At 43.5% G+C, this 24,949-nt stretch overlaps 1 protein-coding gene across 4 annotated transcripts in view; it reads left to right on the top strand.

Moving 5' to 3' along the window:
- The window catches only part of PLCE1 (phospholipase C epsilon 1), a 288,193-nt gene that overhangs the window by 86,147 nt on the left and 177,097 nt on the right, over positions 1 to 24,949 (top strand). The gene's annotated exons all lie outside the window — the stretch shown is intronic.

Raw genomic sequence — 24,949 nt, 5'->3', positions numbered from 1 at the left:
CATCCCTGATTGAAATGAGCTATGTGTTTTTTGGTGTTTGAAATATACTTTAATTTTTAAAAATTTCAGTGTAAATGTCCATAGTTTATAGGAAAGGTGATACAGCTTATACAAGTGGTTATTTACTCATAAACATTAAAAGCATGTTAGACCTTCAATAAGATTAGCCCAAGAAGAGATCATTGAAAGAGTTTTCTGCCCACCACCAATTCAATTCTAAATTCTGCTTCTTTTCTTGAAAAAAAAATATCTGGAGTTAAAAATAACCCAGAATAAAACTTGAAAACTGTTTTGTTTCTCTGTATTTGGCTAACTTCATCGCAAAGTACTGTGTTTAAGGAATTTAAGCTATGAAGACTACTCTCGAAATGGCTCACACAATTCTATCTGCAAATTTCCATAACCCTCTTTGAGAGCATGAAATATTTTATGAATATTAGGATTAAAATTTTCAATTAAGTGTTCATTCCTTCTACAACCCTAAAAGATGGATAACAACCCTAAAAAAGTAGCATGAGAAATTGTGTCATTTTCCTGACACAAACTCGATTTTCCTGTGTCCAAAGTAGTATGGAAAAGGGGGCATTTGGCACATCTTATTCCATAAGGGTGTGGGGTGTCTCGGCTGGAGTGAATGTCTGTGGTTGTCATGGCAGACCGATAGATACAGGGGCTTCCCAGAACCTTTTCATTTATTGAAAATAAAATGTTTTCGTTAAGTATAGGGGACTCTGACTATAGCTTTAGTCGGGTGAGAGGAGAACTATGCATCCAGTTGTTCCTTCTGGTTTTGTTCGATGAACCCTTTTAGTTCATGTAGTCTTTTGTTTTTCTTTTGGGAAACAGACTGGCAGTAGAGTCTCTTGCATCTTGCATTACTTTAACCTAGAATTTGGACCATTATGTTTTCTTTTAGTAGGATGGCTAATAATAGGTTTTTAAAAAATTTTTTTAATTGGATGACTAATAATAATACTGGCTTGAGGCACAATTTGAGGTGTGAAAAGCAAATTATTCCAAGGGTTAAAACCTGCAAACTCTCAATTGTGCTGTGTCCATTCTCTTTCTCCTATGAAAGAATCTGGACAAGCTATTGTTACCAATGTTTTTCATAGTTGAACTTTAAAAAATGTCATGCTGTATAGTGTGGAAATGATAAACCCTGACTCATTTCACACAGTATTTGTATCATCTTAAGAAATATCTTTAGTCCACAGTGGTTTTGGAAGACCAAAACAAAATACAATTTTGACAATATATGACCTAATCCTCATTCTACCTTCTTCTTTCTTACCTGTCATTTTGGAGAGAAGGAAAACTGTGTAGGTAAATAATTGAGGAAAAATTGCCAGGAATTTATTCTTGCAATGAGTTATTCTTTCCTTCTTAATGTGTTCTTGATAAAGTCTTTCTTTGTTGTTTTTATTTCTATTGAAATAGTAAGACATGTACAGAGTTGAGAAAAATTCAGACAGTACACAAAGATAAACAATGAAAAGCCTTCTCCATAGATTCTTGATGCCCAGTTCTCCCCTTGGCAGTAAACAGGGCTTTAGAACACTGATATTCCAACTTTAGTGTGCATAAGCAGCACCTGCAGAGCTGCTTAAAACACAACTTCCTGGGCTCTGCCTCGGAGAGAGAAAAGAGAGACAAAGAGATAGCTATAGTTCATCATGTAGCGGTGGGCCATAGCATCCAAGAGACAAGTGGAATTGCGGGTCCTGGTGACAGCAGAAGACGAGGACAAGGAGAAAGAAGACTGTTGAGTTTCTAAGGAATGGAAGACTTTCTTGAGACAGCTAGCAAAGGGTAAGAAGCCAGGGTCATGAACCAGATTATTAGAGTAGTGGAGAAATCCAAGGATCCTCAGCGTAAAAATGCCACTAGGAAAGGCCCCATGCGTGGCAATAGGAAAACAGTCAATAGTTAGTGGAAAATATAGCAGTAGCAGAGGGTTATGGGCCACCTGACAAGGATAATGAGATTGAGCTGGAAACTGAACTAGGACTGGCCAAGCTAAAACAAATCAGGCCAATTAGTAATAATGAGGGTGTTTATTCACTTGTAGATTGGCTAAATACCTCCCTGGGATGAATTAGGACAAATGATCATTTCCTCTGTTAATGATTTTACAGAAGAAAAGGAAAAGAAACACTGTAGAAAGTGCAGGGAAGTATCTGTATTTGAGCCACTGTAATTCAATGACCGTATTAAGTATAAGATTAACGGTCTGCTACAAGAACAGAAAACCAAGATAATGTATACATGATGAGAATTGAGAAAAACATGAATAGTAATTATGAAAAAAATCAATAAACTTTAAGGGTCTTGCCAACTAATATTTTTTTATGAAGGTTAACTACTGAACGCCTTTTCAGAAACACAAGATGTGATAAGATACAAAAAATTATTTTGAGAGGTGAGGCTGAGAACTAGGTTATGTTTTCTACCCTACTTTCTTTGTCCAATAGGATAAGAATAAACAACCTATGCTAAACACTTGCCTTGTGCCAGGCGTTGTGCAAAACCCTTTGTGTACCTCAATTCATTTTACCCTTATAACTCTGGATGTTGGGATAATAATTGTCAATTTCAGGTACAGCTCAAAGAGGATTGCTCAAGACAAAGACACTGCACAAGAAAGAGACATCTTTGAAAAAAAGTAGAAGTTCAGTTGGAAAAACAGAGAAACCCACCTAGGAAGCCCAATAAAAGGATCCACACATAATTTAAGGAGCATTCTGTAAGAAATTTATATGAAAGCAAAACTAAGAGGGCCTTTTAAAGTAATTGAAGTGAAGGAGTCAGCCAAGCACCTGGCAGAAACTTTGTAGATGATCAGAATATTCCTTGGGAGATATGAAAAGAAGCCAGCAGGCATAATAAAATATTTGCCTTGGTCTTTTCGGAAAAATATATCAAAATTATCTTTAGAAGTAGAGGTACTAGATCAAATAGTGGTAAATGCACAGAATGTTCTAGACCTAGTTGACAAACTGGATGGGGATAAATCACAGGGACAGGTTGGCTTGCATCCAAGAGTTCTAAAGGAATTCAAGGGTGAAATCATGGGGCTGTTGGTAAAAGCAACTAATTTTTACTTTGAAAAGTCTAGGAACCCCCTAAAGCTTGGTTGCTTGGTAAAATTTGTCTGGCTCCACCTCTCTACATCACATTATTTGAACATAAATTATAATATGTAAGTAAATTAATAAATAAAATAATAGGTTTTTGAGAGCAGTGATTTTGAATTCCCAAACCCTATTGCGTCACTGACTCGAAAGTCTTTGCGAACATTTCATTCTTGAAACTGCTGAGAATTACCAGCCCCTTACGATCATGTAAAACAAGCTTATCGTAATTTGTGTGAACTCAGTAGCAAAAACACAAAGAAACAAATGAGCAGTGACTCGGGGTTTCACGAAAGTATTCATTATATAGTGCTGGTTCTCCAGAGGAGGAAAGAATCCCTGCAGCTTCAGAAACAGACGCTCTCTGTCCATTCATTAAATAAATGCCATGTGGAAGATTTGAAAACTAATCAGCTTTTGAGCTCCTACAGCACAGTCCCGCTGCCTGGTGGTCTGGCCTTGCTCCTCGTTGTCTCGGGCCTTCTCCTCCTTCTCGTGGTCCTGGCTGCATCCAGACGTGCAGCCCAGGTGCTTTGGTCTCTGCTGCCGGTGGCCCGAGTGCCCCATCACCCACGATGGCACTGCATGTAGCAGGAGTGGAGTAGTGATGGCGGCCTGGCCCAATCAGAGGAGGGTCAGAATTTTTGCTGGGAAGACAGAGAGCCCAGCATAGGCACTAGTCAGGGTCAAAAGTTAGCAGGAGTAAACCAGCGATGTGGAGTGAGAGCAAAGATCATTTGATCATTTAGCAGGTATTTTTTGAACTCCTAGAACATGCCAGGCATTTTACTGGGAATACTAATAGGAACAAGGCAGCCATTGTGTAAAAGAGAAAAGAGCAAATAATGACAGTAGAGCAGGGTTTCTCAACCGCAACACTAGTGACATTTTGGACCAGATAATTATTTGATGCGGGGGCTCTCCTATGCATGGCAGGGTGTTTAGCAGCATCCCTGGCCTCTATTCCCTAGATGCCAGTAGCATTCCGCCATGTACACCAAAAACAACAACCAAAAATGTCTCTAGGTGTAGCCAAATATCCTTTGGAGGCAAAATTGCCCCCAGTGGAGACCCACTGCAGTGGAGTTGATAGGCGCCCAGACGGAGAAAGAATAGGACGTTAGGGGAGTTTGTAGCCGGTGCCCCTAAGGCAGACCTGGCGGGAGGGGAGGCTTCCCAGAGACATCATCTCTTAGAAGGTAAGTGATGCTCACCCCAGGGCTCTCACCTGGGGTGAGCAGCCCCCAGGTGAGAGCTGGGGGAGGACAGTTCAGGAAGGGAAGTGTTCCAGGCTGAGCGAACAGCTGGACCTGGAGACCCCAGGGAGGAAGCCCTGGGTCAGGCTCAGGGTGTTACTCTTACGGGTGGTTACTCCTTTTGGCACCACCCTTACCAGTCCCCGAGAGGTAGAGTTTCGCACTCAGGGCCAGATAGCTGGTGAGTGCCCTTGGGGTGCTGTGCTGATGTGCTGTAGCTGCCACCAGTTGAGCAGTGATGTTGGATTAGAGAGCCTTAGGCCTGGTGGTCTCAGGTGCAAAAGGGGAAGAAATGGGTATCTTAATCCTCTTCTTGGTGAATTTTCTAGAAGTAGATTTCTCACTAAAATAACTGCCCTGCTCTGGTCTAGTGTCTAATTTTGATTAGCTAAATGTTATCTAATTAGACCAAGATTCAAAACTTGCTAGCAAAAATTTCTTTTCTTACACCACTACCCTACCAACTGTTTCCAGTTGCTGGTAACTACAGACTGCTTTGGCAATTGTTAACAAAGGATATGTTTCAGTCATCTTTAAAATGCCTCCCTCGTCCCTCTCTGCTCCTTCTATAACCGGTTCCTTTCTAGAGTGTGTGCCACATGCTGGGTCAACCTCAGGGCTCGTGCAAGGATGGACACATTCACGCCCGTCTGTCTGTCCCTCTGTGACACGCCCCTTAGTGTTGGCCCCTTGATCACCCTTGCACCTGTGGGCGCTTCAGCTTCTCAGTAACAGTACTGACATTGAGCACTTCTGTGTGCCAGCAGCCACAGGGTGGCGTAGGAGAGGAGAGCGGGGCACTAAAACGTGAAGAGGAATATCAAGCCTAGCACCACCCTAGCCGCTTCTGTGTAAGATATTTCATCTAACGGGTAGTGTCATCCTGTGTTGGGAATAAGAGGAAAAATTACCCATTGAATTGGCTCATAGTAGAAACACGTTTGTTGTACAAAGGAATGAAGGTGACTTCATGAGGAGGTGAGTCCCAGCGAGGAGCTTTCATATCAGCAAGGCTAATTTCCTAGCAGGCAAGGAACTGGAACCTATCGTAAGGGAGACCTTCCGTATATAACATCTTGGGCCCAAGGCATAATGTCTTCTATGACAGACAGTATCAAGAAGATCATAACTGATAGGACCTCACAGATCACCCAGCCACCCCTCTCCTCTGACTGATGATGAAACTGAGCACCTGAGACATTGATGGGTCTATCGAGTTCATATGTAGCCAGAGGTAAAGCGAAGACTGCCTGACCTATAAATTAACGTTTTTTTTTAAGACTGTGGGAAAAGGGAAATCTTAAAATATCTTTTAATTAGATTTTCAAATAACCTTTGATTAAGTCTCTCTACAAAGGTGTACGCAGTTAGTCATCATGGGCTTGGGGTATATTGTGTTGAAAAGGTTAGGACCTGTGCTGAGGAAAGCATCTCATAGTTACGTGTGCATCAAGTGAAAAGTGAAGCAAAAAATGATTTTTTCCACAGTATTTGTTCATTAATGAATCTATTCATTCCTTAAACCAAGATGTACCCAGCACTTACAACAACGTGCCAAGCACTGTGCCAGGTGCCGGGGTATGGTGGTGGACAGACAAGCCCCTTCCCCTTTGGAGCGTTCAGTCTAGCTGTAACCGGCTTACTCTAAAGTGATTGGGAAAGGCATTCAGTGAGCTGTCACAGGTAATAGGGTGGAGCTCGACCCTAAGCACTCCCGAGAGGTCCGTATAAGTGGACAGGGACATAACAAATGGATTTCAAAATGGGTGATTCCAAGTAAAAGCATCCAGCTTGTCAACTGGGAGTTTTGGAAAATCCAACTGTTTGCATAGAAAGGAGAAAGGTGAAAAGAGGGAGAGCCCCGAGAAGGATGTTGCAAGAGCCTAAGTGTGCAGTGCTGAGGCTTTAGACAGAGGTGGGGAAGTCAGAATGGAGAAGATGGGCGTCCTTTGACACATCCCCAAGTACTGCGTGACCTGGGGACCAACGGAGAGGGAACAAGACAAAGGTGAAGCCGGGGTTTCCACCCTGCAGGAGTGGACGGGAGACAGTAGCAATGGTAGAGCCAAGATTGTGGAGACAGTGAGCTTGTTTATTGGGAAGTGACAAGGTCAGCTTGGAGCAGGCTGATTGGGAAGGGACAGCAGAGTGGCCCAGGCGAGCTGTCCTCACAACAGGTGCTAAACTCTCACTTGGACGAGCGAGTGCATTTAGGAGTCCTAGCAAGGAGATGACTTTTCATGTCAACAAGGAAACTGAGCTGCCTTGGAAGAAAAGCAGTTGCAGAACAGAACAGAAGATTGCTGGGGCTTCACCATTCATTCCTTTTTAAATAAAAACTTCTCATTATGTAAATTTTCAAGCTAATATAGAAATAGAATAATATAATGAACCCCCAGGTATCCATCACTTAGCTTCAACCTTTATCAACTTTGCCATCAATCTCCTCCTGGAGTATTTCCCCTCTTGCTGGAGTATTTAAACCCCAGATTTTACATCATTTCATGCAAAGAGACTTCATTACATATTTTTAACAGATAAAGCCTTTTTAAAAAAACTATAACTATAATATTATCCTACCTAAATAGACAGTAATTCCAAATTATTAACAAGCCTGTATTCAGACTTCCCTGGTTGTCCCCAAAATGGCTTTTAATATTTGATTTTTGGAACAAGGATCAGATCAGACGAAGTCCCAATATTACATTTGATTGATAGTGTTCTTGAGTCCTTTAATCTCTAACAGATTCCTCTCTGTTTATACATCATTTACTTATCAAAAAATCTGTGGTTATTGTCCTGTAGGACATTCAGCCTTTCTTAGAACACCTTGAATTGCTGTTTGAGATTTACTTCTTATGAGTACAATAGGCATAGAATTGTTAGGTGGCTCTGTAATTATCTTTCTCATATTCCCTCTGTTTTAGGATTCTCAGCCCTCATAGTTGATGCTGCTCCTGGTTCCGAAGAGGGAGCTGAGAGCCAGGCTGTGCAGGGGCAACAAGTATTTTCTGTGCCAGTGGTGTCTTGCAAGCACAGCATGTGTGACACCTTGCCAGGCTGTCTGGGAAATGCAGGGAGAGTGGAAGTGCCTTTGCTTGGCTCTGAGGAGTTTATCACGCAGTTGGAAGGAAGGAGATTACATGAAACTAACAGATTAACACAGGCAGCTCAGTGTTTGGAAGTCAAATAAAGCTACACTTGGCTAAGACTCCAGTCTTGACACTTAACAGCTGTGTGATGGTGAACAAGTCACTTCACATTTCTGAACCTAATTCCTCATCTTTAAAACAGGGAGGAAAAACTCTGCCTGCTTTACGATTGTATGAAAAACAGGCAGCACAGGCTCTGGAGTTAGACTGTCAGAGGCTGACTTTAAGCCCTTCCTTCTCCTAATAATAGTTAGTACCTGCAGTCTCTGGGCACTTGATGCCTGTCTTGTGCTCCGCACATTACATGACCTCGTTTTAGGCCTCTCAGCAACCCCGTTTTATAGATCATAAAACTGAGGCTTACAGAAGCAGTTTACACATGTTCACCTTCTTAATGAATTAGGATTTGAACCCAGGCAGACTCAGAGCTCAAACTTTAAATTGCGAGGATATATTACTTTTCCCAAATAGATTCACCAAGATTCAGTATCTTTGTGTGTAAGGAGGGAGATAGTATATCAATTTTAAGGGGTTGTGAAAATTAAGCAAGACAAAATATAATCAATGGATAGCAAATGCTCAAAAGTATCTATTTTTGTGGTTGTTATAAAATAATAAATTATTATAGCAATGGTGGAACCATTCTACAAAATTTAAATCATACAGAACCATCCGTACACATAATAGGAATGTGGAAAATGGAGAGGTTAACTTGCATTGAAGTCCTATGGTGAGGGAGGGGGCGGGTAGGATCTGTGACCAGTGGATCTGTGGCCATCACAGGAAGTAAAAGTGCATTCTAGGATAGGGGAGCAGTCTAAGCAGGGAGAACTGATGAAAGGAGTGTTTAAAACACCCACTTTAAACTTCCTACTTGTCCTGTTAATACAAGTGAGTGTTTAAATGTCAGGGAGAACACACAGATGCACCCTGGCTCCTTTAAGATGTGTAGGAAACTATAAAAAGAAGCCATGGTTAAGACGCTGGTGCCCGTGTGAGTCTCAGCATGACCCCTGTCTGGTTCTGTGGTCTCAGCAAGTTACTCAGCTTCTTTGCATCTCATTGGGTCCTCCCAGGTAAAATGGAGATCATAAAGGACTTGTAGCTTAGGGTTTTGGGGGGATCATATGAGATAATGTAAGGAAAGATAGTATCAGAGAAACCCAGGGCAGAACCCAGAGAAGTCAACAACTGGACTCCTTCCTTTCCCACCTGCATGTCAGCCTTCCTGCATCTACTGGGGCTGCAGTCGTCCCCTCCCCTTCCCCGCAAAGGGCAGCCAGGACTCTAGGGTACCACAGAAGCAGGCCAGGCCACTAATGTGACAGGGTGAAGATGCTCTCAAGCGCTCACTCCTTTCTGCAGAAACAGGACCTGGGATAAGAAAACGTGCAAATCAGGGGGAGAGGGCTTGGATGTGTCCATGTGGGCCTGTTAATTTCTTTTGCTCCCCGTATTTCCTCAAGTGAGAAGTTTATTCCCAATCTCTTGAAAAATTTAGAGGAGGACAGTTTGGTCTAAAATTACAAAACCATTTGTCCTTGGGATTGTCCTTGGGACTGTTCCCCACTTCTGGTGCTCAGGTGCTCAGCTCCTGGGTCTTTGCAGGTAGGAGAGACTTTCAAGTCACTAACACTGTGGCGTGTGTTAATTGCGTCTGCTCTTCCCTCATGCTGCGTGCAGACCCCCAGGGAAGATGGACGCACACGGGAACGGTCTGTGGCAAGACTGGTGAGCAATCTCGGCACGGGTGGGCATCCAGGGTGCTGGGAGGGCCACCAGGGAGGCTCTGGTGGGGCTTCCTGGAGAAAGCACCTAGAGAATGTGACGTAGCCATAGTTACCAGGAAGAGGAAACAGCTTCTACAAAAGCCTGGGCCCACGAGAGAGGAATGAGTCCGTGATGGATTTGGGGCCCCCGTGGGGAGCTCTTTCTGCAGGCCCCTCAGAACTCTCCTGGAGGAAATGCAGTGCTTGTTTGTCAGAAGCCTGGCGTCGGGGAACCTGGCCCTGGCTTAGGGAGGAAAGGAGCTGTGAGATGGGCGAGGAGCTACGTGGAGCACTTCCTGGGCGCTCCACCCGGGCATTTCGCCCTGTGTGAGCTGCACATGGCTCGCGCCCCTTGGGGCCTCAGTTTTCTCATGAATGAAATGGGGAGCTGACAAAGTCCTTTTAGCTGCTCAGTTCTATGGCTCTCTGAAATTATTTTTAAAGCCAAGGGGGAAAAAGTCAAGTAACTACTGAAAACAGATTTCAGTCCTTATTAGGTTGCAAAATGGGAACAGAGATAGAACCTGGTATTGAGAAAGAATTTAAGAAACATTTGAGAAGAGACATCTTTAATATTGAGTAGATAGACTTTATGGCTATTCTAGTCAATGCAGGGCTTGAGTTACCAACAAACAAGAAAAGAATCGAAGGAGAAATCTGAGGAAGAGGAGAAAACCCTCCTCAGAAGCAAATGGGCATTTGAAAACAAGTGACTGGGGCTTCCCGGGGGAGGGGGAGTTACTTGGTGAATATGGTGGCCAGTGGCTGGCACGGGCAGGGAGATGTGCGTCCGAGGGCCTGAGCTCTCCGCGGAGGCTGGCTCGTATGGGCCAGGAGGTGGTGCAGGCAGAGGTGTGGGCACAGGGGAGGATAGTGCCCCCTGCTCCGTGTGGAGGCACTGGACGGGTCTGGCCTGGGAGGCCAGAAGGCCGTCTGTGGAGCTGAGTGGCTGCCAGCCAGCTGGGCAGAACTGGCATCTCATGTGTGGTGGGCATGTGACAGGAGACATTCGTGTGGGACACACACCCAGTGTCGCCTGGAGCCCTCCGAGGCCACAGGTCAGACCACTTGGGAAAACGGACGAATGGGGCTGCAGATGAGCGGTCGTCCGCTCTGCCTGCTGAGGAGAAGTCAGGTTGTGACAAGGAACCCAAGAAAGGGGAGAAGAATGGGTTTTCTCTCCTGTGGGACTATAACATGAGCCAGACACACAGACTCAGGCATCCATCATCATCTTTGGCACGACGGCAGCAACACTAAGCCCCTGTCATATGCCAAACGTTAGGCGAGGCCCGTTATCGATGTTATTTCCTGACCACCCAACTACCTATACCTACGGGGCATTTTTTAATCCCCATTTTACGTACTATTCCAAGGAGTTTCAGAAAGGTTGTTGCAGAGATGAGGAGAGACTGTGATGTGAGTTGTGTTTTCCCATCCCAAGCAGTCGTACCAATTCTCCAGTGCTCACGGTGTTAGTCTTTAAATTTCTACTGTGATAAAGGGAGAGTGATGCATTTTGTAGCCCTTTGCACTTCTCTGGGGACTTGTGAAGGTGAACAGTGCACTTGTTGTCTGCCCTCCTGGATGAATCGTCTTCTAGGATGTTCCCTGTTGTGAGCGTTTGAGTGACTTGTATAAGGTCACACAGCTCGTTATAGGAAGGGCCAAGGCCAGAACTTGGGCTCTCCCGACTGCAGCCTCCAGGGCACTGGCCTACACTACACATTACACACACACACACACACACACACACACACACACACACACACACACACACACACACACAGCCTCGGTGACCCATCTGGGATGCCTACTCATCCCCAGGGGCTATCCGGGAGGAAGACAGAACAGGACAGGCAGCTCTTTGCCCAAACCATCCCAGTGTGAAATCCTTCCTACAAAAATCCCTAGACTCTCTTCCAATGAATAATAGGTAACTACTCAGACATACTTTAAAATAGCTGGTTTGTTTTCAAATAAAAAAAAAAAATACGGGCCAGGCGTGATGGCTTATACCTGTAATCCTAGCACTCTAGGAGGCCAAGGTGGGTGGATTGCTTGAGGTCAGGAGTTCGAAACCAACCTGAGCAAGAGTGAGATTCTGTCTCTACTAAAAATAGAAAGAAATTAATTGATCAACTAAAAATATGTATACAAAAAAATTTAGCCAGGCATGGTGACGCATGCCTGTAGTCCCAGCTACTCGGGAGACTGAGGGAATAGATTGCTTGAGCCCAGGAGTTTGAGGTTGCTATGAGCTAGGCTGACGCCACGGCACTCACTCTAGCCTGGGCAACAAAGTGAGACTCTGTCTCAAAAAAAAAAAAAAAAAAAAAAAATACAAAGAAGAAAAACAGTGGAGGAGGCAGATGGCATGTTTTAAAGGAGTTGTCACTGGAAATTTTAAAAGCCATTATAAAAACCAGCTAATAAACTGTCTGTCACAGTCCGAAGATAAATGTACCTAAGCTTTCACTGGGGCACTTGGGAATAAGAACAGCTATTCTCGTGAAATCTGCTGTTTAATGGGCACTGACTGTCAGGCTTCATGCTAAGTTTCTGAGTATTCTCACTTATTCCTCACAACCACCTGATAAGATAGACACTTTTATTGTCATTATCACCATTTTACAGATACACAAACTGAGGCTTAGAGAAGTTAAGATTTTTTTTCAAGGTCACAAGATGGTTAAGTGGCAAAGCCAGGGCTCGAACCTTGGGCCTGACTCCAGTGTCTATGTTCTAATTTCTTATGCTACCAGACACCCTGAGCACATGCTCTCAGTGCTCCCTGACACTTTGAATACTAGGCTTTGATCCAGAAAAGAGCACTTAAAAGATCATTTGTCAAGACCCTTCTCTTCTTCTAGATTAACATCAGCATCCTTCAGCTCCAGGAATTGAGCCTCAAGAAATTTGCTCCAGGTAACAACTCTTAAGTGTCGGAGCTGAAATGACCCAAACTCAAGCATCTTGCCTCCTCCTGGGCTATTCCCTTCTCCCCCCATCCCCTCACTGTTTATGTGTGTGCACACCCACAATACAACTCACACGCCAAAACAGCTAAGAATAAAATAGGTTCAAATAACTCAAGCAAACGGTTGAAATTACAGACTCCAAGGCCAGTGGGTACCAGGCCAGGGCATTCTAATTTCATCTCTACCAACAAACTCGTATCTCCTTTTAAAAGAGAAGTATCATTTTAATTTCAGCAGTCCTTGCAGGAGGTTTTTCAGTGTAAATTCCTCTTGGCCCTTCCTAAGGAAAAATGAAGAACAGCTGATCCTTGTCTTGTCTAATGTATGGTTTTCCATGGTGCTTTTATGAGCCGAATAGGATGAGCAGAAAGGAAGAGTCCTTTAAGAGAATCAATGTGCAATTGGTCTCAGCTGCCTTGTGTTGCCTCTAGCAACTAAGATTTAGTTTATAAACAGATATATGGTTCTTACTATACAGCAGGCACCGTTCAAAACAATGAACAAATAGTAACATCCTCATCGCAACTCCAGGAAGGGAAAACTGAGGTAGAAAAAAGCTCAGTAACTTGTCCCAAGTCACGTAGCTGGTGAGTGGCAGACGGGTCAGGGCTCAGGTCACTTGGCTTCCATGTGTATTACTCAAGGGTTGCAGAAAGTTGCAATTTCTTCTGACATCGAGTTGATTATCTTCATGCTGGGTTTTTCTCACACAGAGAGTAAGCCTGAAGTTCATGTATTCCATGACCCTGGCGGGTGGAGAAAGAACCTAACTACTTACTACAAGCCATGGGAAATGAGTCAGAGCCTGTTTATTCTGTGAGAGCGATTTGTCGAATAAATGAACCAGTGAAAGATGGTCTTGTGAAGCTCCTGTTTGCCACTTTGATATGCCACAATTTATGCCTTTTGATCTTCTAAGCCATCTAATTTAAATACCCACAAATTCAGATATTAGCATTTATAGTTGGCCTTCAGCCCACTGTCTGCATCTGGCTCAGTGGACTCCACTACATTTCACCACTTGTGCATTTGACCTTTCACTCTAAAAATAAGGGCCAGATAGATGCTTATATTCCATATAGGACAGATGATGGTTTTACTAGATGAATGTGGTTTATACTTTAGAACAGCTGCACATATGGAACGAAATTATTTGAGTAACCTATTTTCAGGCCTTGACACATACATTTGGCTTACAACTCAACATGCATTTTCTCAAAAAGGAAGAAAATGTAAACAGTCTTCTCATACATTATCCTGCACATCTGAATCCTGTGTTATAATGGGTTCTTCTCTGACTCTGGAATATAATATGTTGGTAATGGGAAAGGAAGTCCCGTTCATTGGCCTCTTTGTGATGACATGACAAGTATGGGATGTTAGCACCAATGAGGGTCCTGGAGATTATCAAAGGAGATCTCTGTTTTATAAGAGCATTTTGAGAAATTCAGTCCGTCAGGGTCCCTCCAGTCAGTGGTGGTAAACCTGGTACTAAAATCAGGTTGCTTGAGTCCAACCCCACTGAGCCAGCAATGCTGGGATGAATTCTGAAGAGCTCTGACCTGACACAGCTCCCCACCAGACTCCTCCAGCCTCAGTCACCACCTAGACACCAGCGATCCCCTGTCTGTTATCTCAGCCCTGAGACTTCTCTTCTGGGCTTCAGGCCTGGATTCTCTTTGTGTATCTGACCCTCATCGCCACTCACCCAAACAATGCACAGCTGACATCCCCCAGCCTTCCTGATCATCTTCCGACAAATACACAAACATAAAACACTTTTAAGGCACAGACCCATCATGCCCCAAAACCCAGTCTTGATTACCTTGGTCCTTTCTTTTTTCTTTCTTTCTTTCTTTCTTTCTTTCTTTCTTTCTTTCTTTCTTTCTTTCTTTCTTTCTTTCTTTCTTTCTTTCTTTCTTTCTTTCTTTTTTTTTTTTGAGACAAAGTCTTGCTCTGTCACCCAGGCTAGAGTGCTGTGGCATCAGCCTAGCTCACAGCAACCTCAAACTCCTGGACTCAAGCAATCCTCCTGCCTCTGTCTCGAGTAGGTGGGACTACAGGTGCACACCACCACACTTGGCTAATTTTTTCTTTTTTTTTTTTGAGACCATGCCCGGCTAATTTTTTCTATATATATATTAGTTGGCCAATTAATTTGTTTCTATTTATAGTAGAGACAGGGTCTTGCCCTTGCTCAGGCTGATTTCCAACTCCTGAGCTCGAGCAATACGCTTGCCTCTGCCTCCCAGAGTGCTAGGATTACAGGCGTGAGCCACCACGCCCGGCCAACTTTTTCTATTTTTAGTGTAGATGGGGTCTCGCTCTTGCTCAGGCAGGTCTCAAACTCCTGAGCTTAAGCGATCCTCTCACCTTGGCCTTCCAGAGTGCTAGGATTACAAGCGTGAGCCACCATGCCCAGCCACCTTGGTCCTTTTCTAAAATGTGGTCATTGTCCCCTTCATTCACTAATGTATCCGAATCATTTAGAATGATGTCTGGCACACAGAAGGAACTCAATAGATATTTGCTGAATGAATGAAAGGCTCCTCATTTCCTACTGAATAAATGAAACTTACTCCTTAGCCTGATATTCAAGGCCCTTTATCATCTGGCACTAATCTTTTTCCATTTTGCTCACTTTTTCCCTTCTAGCCTCTATTAATCATGAAAAGCAAATTATTCTTTTTTAGGTTAACAACTTATTAAGTGTTTACCAATAAATACTCAATTTATTGAGTGATTATTCCAGGCCTTTTCTAACCTTTTATGAGTATTAACTCATTGAATTGGCACAACAACCCTGTGAGGTTGGTACTGTTATTGCCATTTTACAAATGAGGATACTGAGTCACAGAGAGAGATTAAGTTACCTCTCCAAGGTCAGGCTTCAGTGAAGAGGCAGAGCGGGGACTCAGACTCAAGTAGGGTGTCTTCACAGCCCCCACACATGACCACTGTAGCTCTCCTATTAATCTGCTGTTAGTTATAAATGTAAACAATCTAGAAGTACAAAAAGAAAGAGAGACAATTCTTCACCCCTTCCAAAAAATTTAGATAACCAATGTATGTTCTTCCAGATGATTTTATGTTTACATGAATATTTATGTAATTTGAAAACCAAAATTATATATATTACAACTTGCCTTTTTAACTTACTGCATTTTTGAGACCTTGTAATATACGTTGTTATATATGACTGTGTCATTCCTTTTCACTGTTGCCTAGCACTGCGTTGTATGAATACACCATAATTTATTTATCAGTCCCTGTGGATGAACACTTAGGCTATTCCCAAGATTTTTTCCCTTAGGAGCAATGCTGGAATGGACATCATTATACATCTATGTGTGCAATGTTAAATATTTCTATAATTTAGATTTCCTAGAAATAGGACGGCTGAGTCTTAGGGTATATACACTTAAAACTGTGATGGGTACTGATAAATGGCCCTCTCAAAAGGCTGTGTCACTTTATCCTCCCACAAATAGTGTCTTAGTGTTCCCTGTGATTTCTTTTCCCTTTGTAACCAAATTCAGGAAGTGAACACTAGGTCCCTTCTTAACGGTTCCATTCCTTTGTGCTTGTGTTCTCTGCTTGCCATGCCTTTGTCTCTGCTTGCCATGCCTTTGTCTCTGCAGAGTAAACTTATTTCTTCCTCCTGCATTGCTTGGTTCTATCAAATCCTCCTTGTTTCTTCATTTGTGTTCATGTTGTCTCTCTCTTCCTCCCTCTCTCTCTCCCTCCCTCTTTCCTCCTCCTTTTACTCCCTTTCCCCCCTCCCTATCTCCTCCTTTCATCTTCCCTTCCCCTCTCTCCTTCCCTCTCCCAGCCCCTCAGTTTTGCAAAACCAGAATGGTTTCTTTGCTACAACATTCACATCAAGGGAACTCAGAGGCTACTTAGAGAAAAGTGAGCTCTGTGTGTTCCTGGCTGTGGTGGTGCTTTACATGGTGCCAGTTGGGGTTGATATTTGCAGTATCAGTATTTGGTTGTGTTGGCAAAGCCATCATGTCCCTCTTATTTAGGGCATAGCAATGAGTGTGATTAAGAAAGGGACAAAGGGTTACAATGGAAGGCAAAACTGGAGACAAGCCTTTTAAATGATGACGACAATGAAAAAAAGAAGGGTTAAAGACATGATGTTTGGTGAACCCTCCCCTCATGCCACTGCCCTTGCTTTTGGTGCTTTACATACATTATTGCATTTAATCCCCCAGTGAGAACAGACTAAACAGATAGGAATGTTCTGTCTGGAAAACTGGAGGAGGTTGTGAACGAAGTTTCTCAAGTCCTAAGTAGTTCTAGTGTAATTACTACAAAGTTACCCCTTGCAGTTAGGGCCGAGTGAGTCTAGGACAAGAGAAGGGTTGTAAGTGGAATGGGGCTAGTAAATAGTGGACTCTAGCCAAAAGTGTGGTACAGGTGGACAATTTACATAGATTTTTTAAAGAGGTTTTAGAAAACTGCACAGTAATGAATTGCTACTGGAATTCTTAGGGGAGTTAGAATGCTTGGGGTCCCTAGCTGTTCGTGTTTAGGACAAAGGGTCCAACCATGCGTACAGCCCTAGGGTCCATGAAGATATCTGGGAGAGGGGAAGAGGAGGGCATCTGGGGCTTCCTTCATCTCTTTTTAGACCAGAATCACTCTACTTCTTATTTCTTACAAATTCTGGGCTTCCACATGAGATGTCCTTTGGAGAAAAAAAAGTTCCGTTATATTAAAAAAAAAAAGTCTACAAAGCATTGCATTAGTTATTTGATTCTACTGTTGCAGACAAGCCTTGGGCTGGATGGACTGTTGGTCTAAACCACTGTGATAAATTTTACCCATGGACCAAGTTTCCACCATTGCTTATCTCACTTCCATAGGACAAGCTCAAGTCCACCAGCGTTAGCCCATCCCTGACCTGGGTCATGGGGAGGGCAGGTGAGAGAAGGCAAGTATAACAGCAAGAACTGCTCCCTGTTACTGAAAGAACATCCTGGTCCATTGGTAAGACCTCCTGGCCCCACCCTGCCCCAGGCAAGGTGGGTGCACATCTGTTGCGTGGTGCCTCCAAATGCTTTACCTGTTGTATGCACCTGAAGGAAGAGGCAGGGAGGCCAGGAGCCACAGCCTCAGCCCTGGTTCGGGGGTCTGTCCCTCCTCTGTGCTGTCACTGAGCTCCTCATTTAACCCTTCCTATTTCCTGGCCTTGCCCCTGGGCTCTGAGTGGGAAGACAGCAGTTGAAGTCTCTGCTTAGCTGTTTTGCAGTGGTAAGATTCCATAGCACTCAGAACTTCTCTCTAAGTCTCTGTCTCATCTGTTTCTGTACCAACTTCTACTAGGCCGCTAGGATGATTGACTAAAGATAATGTAAGTCAAGCACCTTGCAGAGTGCCCGCAGTGGGGTGAACCTGGGTAGATGGTGGTGTCAGGGGTTGTAGCTGCTGCTGCTGTGCTTGCTGATGTTAGGTCATTTTTATCCCCACCCCCAGCATTGCTGATGTCCTGGTTCCCAGCCTGTGACTCGGAACAGACTTGGCTCCAGCTGTGATACAGGCTTCTGAGCCACTAACTTCCCACTGAGACATCTGCCTGTTTCCTTTAGTCCCAAGGCTCACCTCCTCAGTACTGGGTTTCCTGTCCTTGGCCACACCTGGGTTGATATCACAAAGTACGGTACATAATACACAGTGATTCCCAGTGGCAGATTTCTTTGTATGTTACTGCATTTAAAGAAGTACTTTGTCTCTTAAGAGTACTTCACATATGTCATTTCATATTTGATGGTTTCCCTTTTCTGCAATTGCAACGTAGAAATGTCTGTGACTTACCCTAAGGCACAGGCTTACTTGTAAGTGGAAAACTAGGTCCTCTGATTCCCAGCTTCTTACCATTGCCTGCCATCTTGTAAGTTCGCACATCAAGATATATTATTTTTTGCTTTGATTTATATAAACATGTAGGTTTCCCTGAGAATCTAGGAGCAGGAAGAGAGTAAGAGTAATGTCTCTTTTGCAGTCATGCTATAATCAGCCACCAAAACATAGGAAAAGTCTCTGGGTGTTAATGAAAGAAAAAAATTATTTTTGACCTATTCTTATTTCAAAATGTTCTGGATTTATCCTAATAAACAGCTGTTAAGATGTTTGTCAAGTCTATTGCATTCCCAAAGGCCTAAATAAGTACCTGAGAGAAAATATGGCTAAAAAATTAAATAAAACATAACTAAACTGCTTTAGTGAACAGAAAATGGCATTATACTTGTAAGAAAGACATTCTAAATAAAATCATTTTGCCTCTGTAGCCAGCAAATTCTGCCATCTTAAGAAGGACATATGAGTTTTGTCTCTCTGTGCCAAAAATCACAAGACCTTTACCTCTTGTTCTCATGATCCACTGCAATGCTCTATTCAGAAAGTTCTGGGATGGATTTTTTTTTTTTTTTTTGGTCTAGTTCCTTTGATGTTTCTCAAACAGAGACTTTTGAGGTTGCAGGTTTGATGTATGTTTTTAGACCAGAGCAGAGATGAGGTTCAGGGGAACATCTTACCCGGGCTTTGAAGTTAGATAAAATCCTTTGGCAAATCATGTTTGCCTCTCAAAATGATATGAGGAGCATGCACTTTTTCTAAGGGCCATCGAGGAAATAACCACACATGCAGGAAATGTTTTATGCACAAATGTGTTTATTACAACAGCTTTTGCAATAGTGAAAACCTGGAAACAACTTAAATTTACACTAATAAGAGAATGGTTGATTACACCGTGGTTTAATCGAGGGCAGGAGTCTCACATAGCAATGGAAGTGAAGCTCACAGAGCTCAGCAGTGATATGGAGAAAAGCTCGATTAGCACATTGCATAGAAAAAGCACAGTGTAAATCGTGCGTGATATGATGACAACTACATAAAAATACGCAGGGATGGTGGTATCAAATGTGATCTTTTGCTTTTCTTTATTTTCTAATTTTTCTCTAAGGAGCAGGAATTCTGATAATTGGAATAAGGGAAGAATTTTTTACTGAACATAGAAGCATTATCCTTCTCTGTTGGTAATTTTCAGTTTGATTTTGGTTCGCAGTATGGCAGAAAGTTCTTTTGATTTCTCCAGAACAGTGCCGCTCAATCTCAGCCAGTGGTGAGAATGGCCCTGTGCACTGTGGCCTCAAGACACAAGATGCCGGTAGAATGTCCTCAATTGTGACAACTAGAAATGTCTCCATATGTTGCCAAATGTCCCCAGGCGGGTAAAATCATCTCTGGTTGAGAAGCACTGTTCTAGAATAAAGTGCTGATATTTTCCCAAATGCCCACTCCCCCCAGGAGACCCAACAAGAGGTAGCAGTAGCTGTTCAGTTGTATGCAGTAATGGAGCACGTAAAAATCTAGGAATTCATTCATTCATTCACAAGACACTTGTTTGCCGGAGAGGTATTTGGCATCAGAATGGCATGGCAGTAGGAAGTGGGGCTTCTTCCAGCTGCAGGGGGGGATTCGCTGGGAGGAATTCAGCCCTTCGCAGGTAGAGATGGAGTGAGGAAGGGATCTGGCAGGCAATGAGGCTCATTAGGGCTCAGACGCCAGCAGTTTTGGTCACAGGAAGGAGGTGGAAGCCAAATTCCCAGCCTGAGATGAGAATAAAAGCAGAAATGTAGTTGACTAGACATTGTGGTGCCTGCACCAGAGAACTAAAGCTCTTTAAATTCCTCCTGACAGAGAACAGGGTTGTCCTCAGAGCCTGGGGCAGCACTGAGCTTGCTAGAGGAAGAAGCAGGGCCTCGAATGAGGAGGTGGAAAGGTGGGCAGCTAGAGAGCCCCTACAGGGCACTGCCCAGGCAGCAGTGAGACTGAGCAGGGCCGTGCGTCTAGCCTAAGACATTTATCCTTGGTTCTGGAAGGGAGGAAGGAAACAGAACCAGTTTTCCTATAGCAAAGATCTCTAGAAATGGATCAAAGAAGGTGTACTTTTTGAATTTTGACAGGTAGTACTCAATTGCTTTTCTAAATGACAGTATAATGATCAATGGGTAAAATATAATTTTGACATCTTATAGTGCTTGAATAATTAATTATTTTAAACATTTACAGAGGTTTATGGCTGTTACAGTTTTGCTCGCATAACCTGTTATTGATCATATTACTGATTTATATGAAGTCCTGTTAGGAACCACAATGCCTAATCATAGAATTTTTCCTATAGGAAAATATATCTTGCTAAATTATGATGTGCTTTCCACAAATAAAGGGTGGCAAAAAGGAGAGGGTGTCTATAAAGTTGGTGTTTATCTGTTTGTGAATTTCCATGCTTTTGTCTCCCTTAATAGCTAATTTATGTTCCATCCTTTATTAGAGATATATATATTTAATAAAGTTTCAAATGTTCTTTTTAAAAAATGTGTGAAGCACAAGGAAGATGAATGGGTGATTAGTTAAGGTAGGGGTTCACAGTGAGTATTAAATGTATCTCATTTCATGAAATAAATGCATTCAATTAGATTGAATGATGTGAAATTTCCATTTTTATAGGTCAAAAGCAGTCAAATATTAGCAACTTCATATGGCTTAGCTTAACAGTAGTCTTGGTCGTAAATAAAGTTTTTGTGAAATGAATATTCTGTTTTTTATTGCTTTCTTAAAAATTCAGAGATTCATTTCCCTGAAGACAGGGTTGAAAACTTTGTCTGTGTATCATGCTGGGCATTACTGGAACTCAACACATTATGCTTGCTTAGAATGATCATTTCCACTGAAATAAGAGTTCTTAACCTGGCTGCTGATAGAATCACTGAGGAACTTTTAAAAGATACAGGTCCATGGGCCCTACCCCAGACTGACACATAAATCAGTATGTTGAGAGTGGTGTGAGGTGGGGCAGGGCTTTAGTATTTTCGTTCACCATGTGGCGCTAAGGTTCAGCCAGGTTTGAGAACCACTCTACAAGAATTGTACTTTCAGTAGTCTCGACAAAGCTTTTCTAAGCTTTAAAAAAACAAAAACAAAACACCACTGCTCCTGACCTATTTTCCTATCTTGCTTTGGACTCACAAGGTCCAAAGATGAAATGTGAGAAAATATGTTTAACTTGATTGAACCCATGTTTTGGTTTTCATTCAAAAGGACATTTATTGGGTGCCTACTATGTGCCTTATCCTACAGCTGGGTATTTTGGGGAAATAGATGAATGACAAATCAAAGAAGAATTTGGCCTCTTTAAAAAGCCAGGGGATTATATGAAATGTCCAGAACAGGCAAATTTATAGAGATAGAAAGTAGATTAGTGGTTGCCTAGAGCTGGGGAGATTAGGGGAAATGGGATATGACTTCTAATGGGTATCAGACTTAGTTTTGGGGTGATTTAAAGAGTCTAAAATTGATTGTGGTGATTGTACAACACTGTGGCTATATTAAAAACTGTTGGCTTGTAGAATTTAAATAGGAAAATTGTATGAAATGTGAATTATATCTCAATAATGCTACTACTTTTTTTTTTTTTTTAAGGCCAAGGGTATCTTTTGCTGGGAGAACTTGACACTGAATAAGTGCATTGGGAGCAGCAGAGAAGAAACACTGCTCCTTTCAAAATCAACAACTTAAAATGGGGACAATAACTGAGAGCAAAGTGAAGGAAACCCTGCTTGGAGGAATTTAGTTATCGACTATCTTCCAAGCAGCACCCAAGTGTTCAGAGGGGTGCAGGGGGCTGGGAGCCATGCCAGATGTCTGGGACCTCCAGTGGGTGAGAAAGAGACAAGCACTTTCTTAGAGCTCACTGTGTGCCAGGCACTGCTCTTAGTGCTTTGCATGTATTAATTCATCTAATCGTCCCACAATTATCCCCATTGTACCACATTGAAACTGAGGTGCAGGGCAGGTAACTGTCCCAAGGTCATTTAGCTAAGTAAGCAGTGACATTTAGACCACCTTACAGAGTGGGAAGAATTCTGATAGGACTGCGATGATGAGGACAGGGTGGTGGCAGCAGGCAGTGATGCCTGGGTGTGTGGAGGGACCTATGGTAAGTGGCAGTGTGTTCAACCAGGGTGATACTGGAGGATGGACAGGGAGGGTTACTGAGGAACTCTCTTGACCGTGCTAAGGAGTCACCAGGAAGGTGGGCATCACTGCAGATAGTTGGATCAAGGCAAGGTTTAGAAGGCCCAGTTCAGTTTCCTAAATGCACAGATATGTGTGTGCCTGAATGGTGTCTCACCTGGTGCGTGGGTGGGCACACCACAGGGCGTTCCATCCCACCTGTGGCCCCATGATCTGGCCACCAAAATAGAAGTCACAATGACCTGGGAGAACTGCAATGCCTCCATGGGACCTGCCTTAGGACCTTAAATTCTTTGCAGTGATAGCAAAGTCCGAGCCCAAGGGCACGCCCCTAGCTCATAATGTTGAGAACATGTGGCATCAAACCTCCAAAAGGTGAACCCTCCAGAGGGGAAGGAAAAATCTGTTCACCCTTGACCTTCTTGCTCTCCCCAAAGTAGGAGTAAATTGGGTTCCCCAGCTTTTCTCTTCCTTCCCAGTGGGACAGCTGGGAACAGACAGTAATGTGCAGGGAGAGGAGGAAGGGACTTTGGGGACTGTGTCCATCCAGCATTCAGGCTAACAGTCTGATCTCTAAGCCTCATTCTGCACTTAAGGGCCAGCAACTTTTCACCCCCACAAACATGTTCCCCTCAACCTTCCTGGCTTAGCTTCATCCTCTCAGGGCTCAGTTCATTTGTGAAGATTTTTCCATGATCACTTCCTGTTCTGACTTTCTGTCGTGCTTGGATTTCTATATCAAGCCTCGTAGCATCTTGCTCGTAGGTAGCTTTGCTTAGTATTATAATCTCCACACCACCCCCAAATAATCAGGAGTTCACAGTATAGCTGTTCTTCCCTTATTTCGTTATCCCCTAGACCTGACCCTATCTGTCTCATTTTTTTTCCTTGCCCAATTCTAGGCACCCGTGGCTGTTCATATATCCCATTAAGTCATCTGTTCCCAGTGCCTTTGGCTGCCTCTGAACTCCTGGGGCCCCGCTTACCTGAATCTCTCTCCTCTCACTTATCTCCTCCCTATCCTGTCAATTAACTCTCCCTCTTGCCTGTCCTGCCCTCCCAGCCATCCTGGTTGTGTGAGAGACACTTGATGAAGCAGGTGTGAGCCACTGATTAGCCAGCCAGCACTTCCCAGGGGTGTGATGAGGGGTGATAATTGCTCTGATGTCCAAAATCTGAGCGAACAGCGGGTGTCTCTGAAGCATACTCATCTCAGACGTGCCGGCCTCCATCCTTCCTCCTGCTCCTTCCTCGTTCCATCCCTCACTTCAGAATTTTCTCTCTCTGTGATTCTCTCCTTGTCAAATGCCTACCCCCACCACACACCCACACCCAGTTCTTTAACTCTCACAATTTAGATCTCATTAATCCTCTTATGTGCTCTACTGCTAGCACTTGACTTTTCTTATTTTTTATATCTTGTGTCTGAAAACAATAGTAACTGTGTTATTATGAGGTGTGGCCTCTCTGACTGTCTTTGGGAGTGGGGAAAGGATCTGTGACATTGACAGAAGAAGGTTGCAAGTCTTCCTTAAGAACTTTTAGGAATGTGAGCAGGATAAGACGTAGAAGAGCTGATGATGAAACCTGTTGGGTAAACTGATGGAACCTCAGACTCACCCAGCCAGGGATGGCCACGCCCTCCTTCCTAACACAGAATATGTTCCCCCTTCTGCACGAGGTGCATTTGCTTCTGATAGCTGCGAGGTGAGGGACAGAAAGGGAGCAATTTGGAGGGAGGGCATCAGAAGAAAAGAAGGAGGAGAGCACTTGTTATTATCCCTGCACCCCTGGCTTCCCAAAGCCTGTTTTCCAGCTATTCCCCCTACATCCCCAGTACCTCTGCCTCCTGTTTCATAGCACATCATAGTCTCTACTGGGTCATAAATAAGCAAGAGTTGAGAGGCTCCTCAGTGACATGTTCTTCTCTGTATGTGGACTTTCTTCTCTGATCACAAGCACAGTATAGCTCCCTTCCTCTGTCCTTCATGCTCAAGAAGAGAATGGCTAAGCAAGCCTAGGGCTCTTGTGGTGAGGGCAGAGGATTTCTTTTTTTAATTAGAGATAGGATCTCACTCTGTTGCCCAGGCTGGAGTGTAGTGGCATAGTCAGAGCTCACTGCCACCTCACATTCCTGGGCTCAAGCAATCCTCTCAGCCTCCCAAGTAGCTGGGGCTACAGGTGCGCACCGCCACACCCAGCTAATTTTTAAAATTATTTTTTGTAGAGATGGGGTCTCACTGTGTTGCCCAGGCTGGTCTTGAACTCCTAGGTTCAAGCAATCCTCCTGCCTCTCTACCTCCCAAAATGCTGGGATTGCGGGCCTGAACCACTGTGCCCCATCATGGCAGAAGATTTTGAGAGAAGAAAGAGTGTGGGGAATGAGCTTCACAGTGAACAAACGGTGGCCTGACTTTTGGGCCATGGGTGATAGAACCTTCCAGCTGAGCCTTATTTGCTCCTGAAAAGGCACCCAATAATAGGCACCCAAAAGGCACCCAAAGCAGCTGCAGAAATGATTGGGATTTAAACAGAGGTGTGTCCCCATCAAAAGGCCCTTGTTCCAGCTCAGTACCACATTCACTGTCTTCTTTGGCTCCTGCTTGTTCTGCT

This window comes from Microcebus murinus, chromosome 14, assembly GCF_040939455.1.
Source record: "Microcebus murinus isolate Inina chromosome 14, M.murinus_Inina_mat1.0, whole genome shotgun sequence".
Taxonomy (NCBI): domain Eukaryota; kingdom Metazoa; phylum Chordata; class Mammalia; order Primates; family Cheirogaleidae; genus Microcebus; species Microcebus murinus.
Note: the sequence above shows the minus strand (reverse complement) of the source record. Positions and strands in the feature narration are given on the sequence as shown.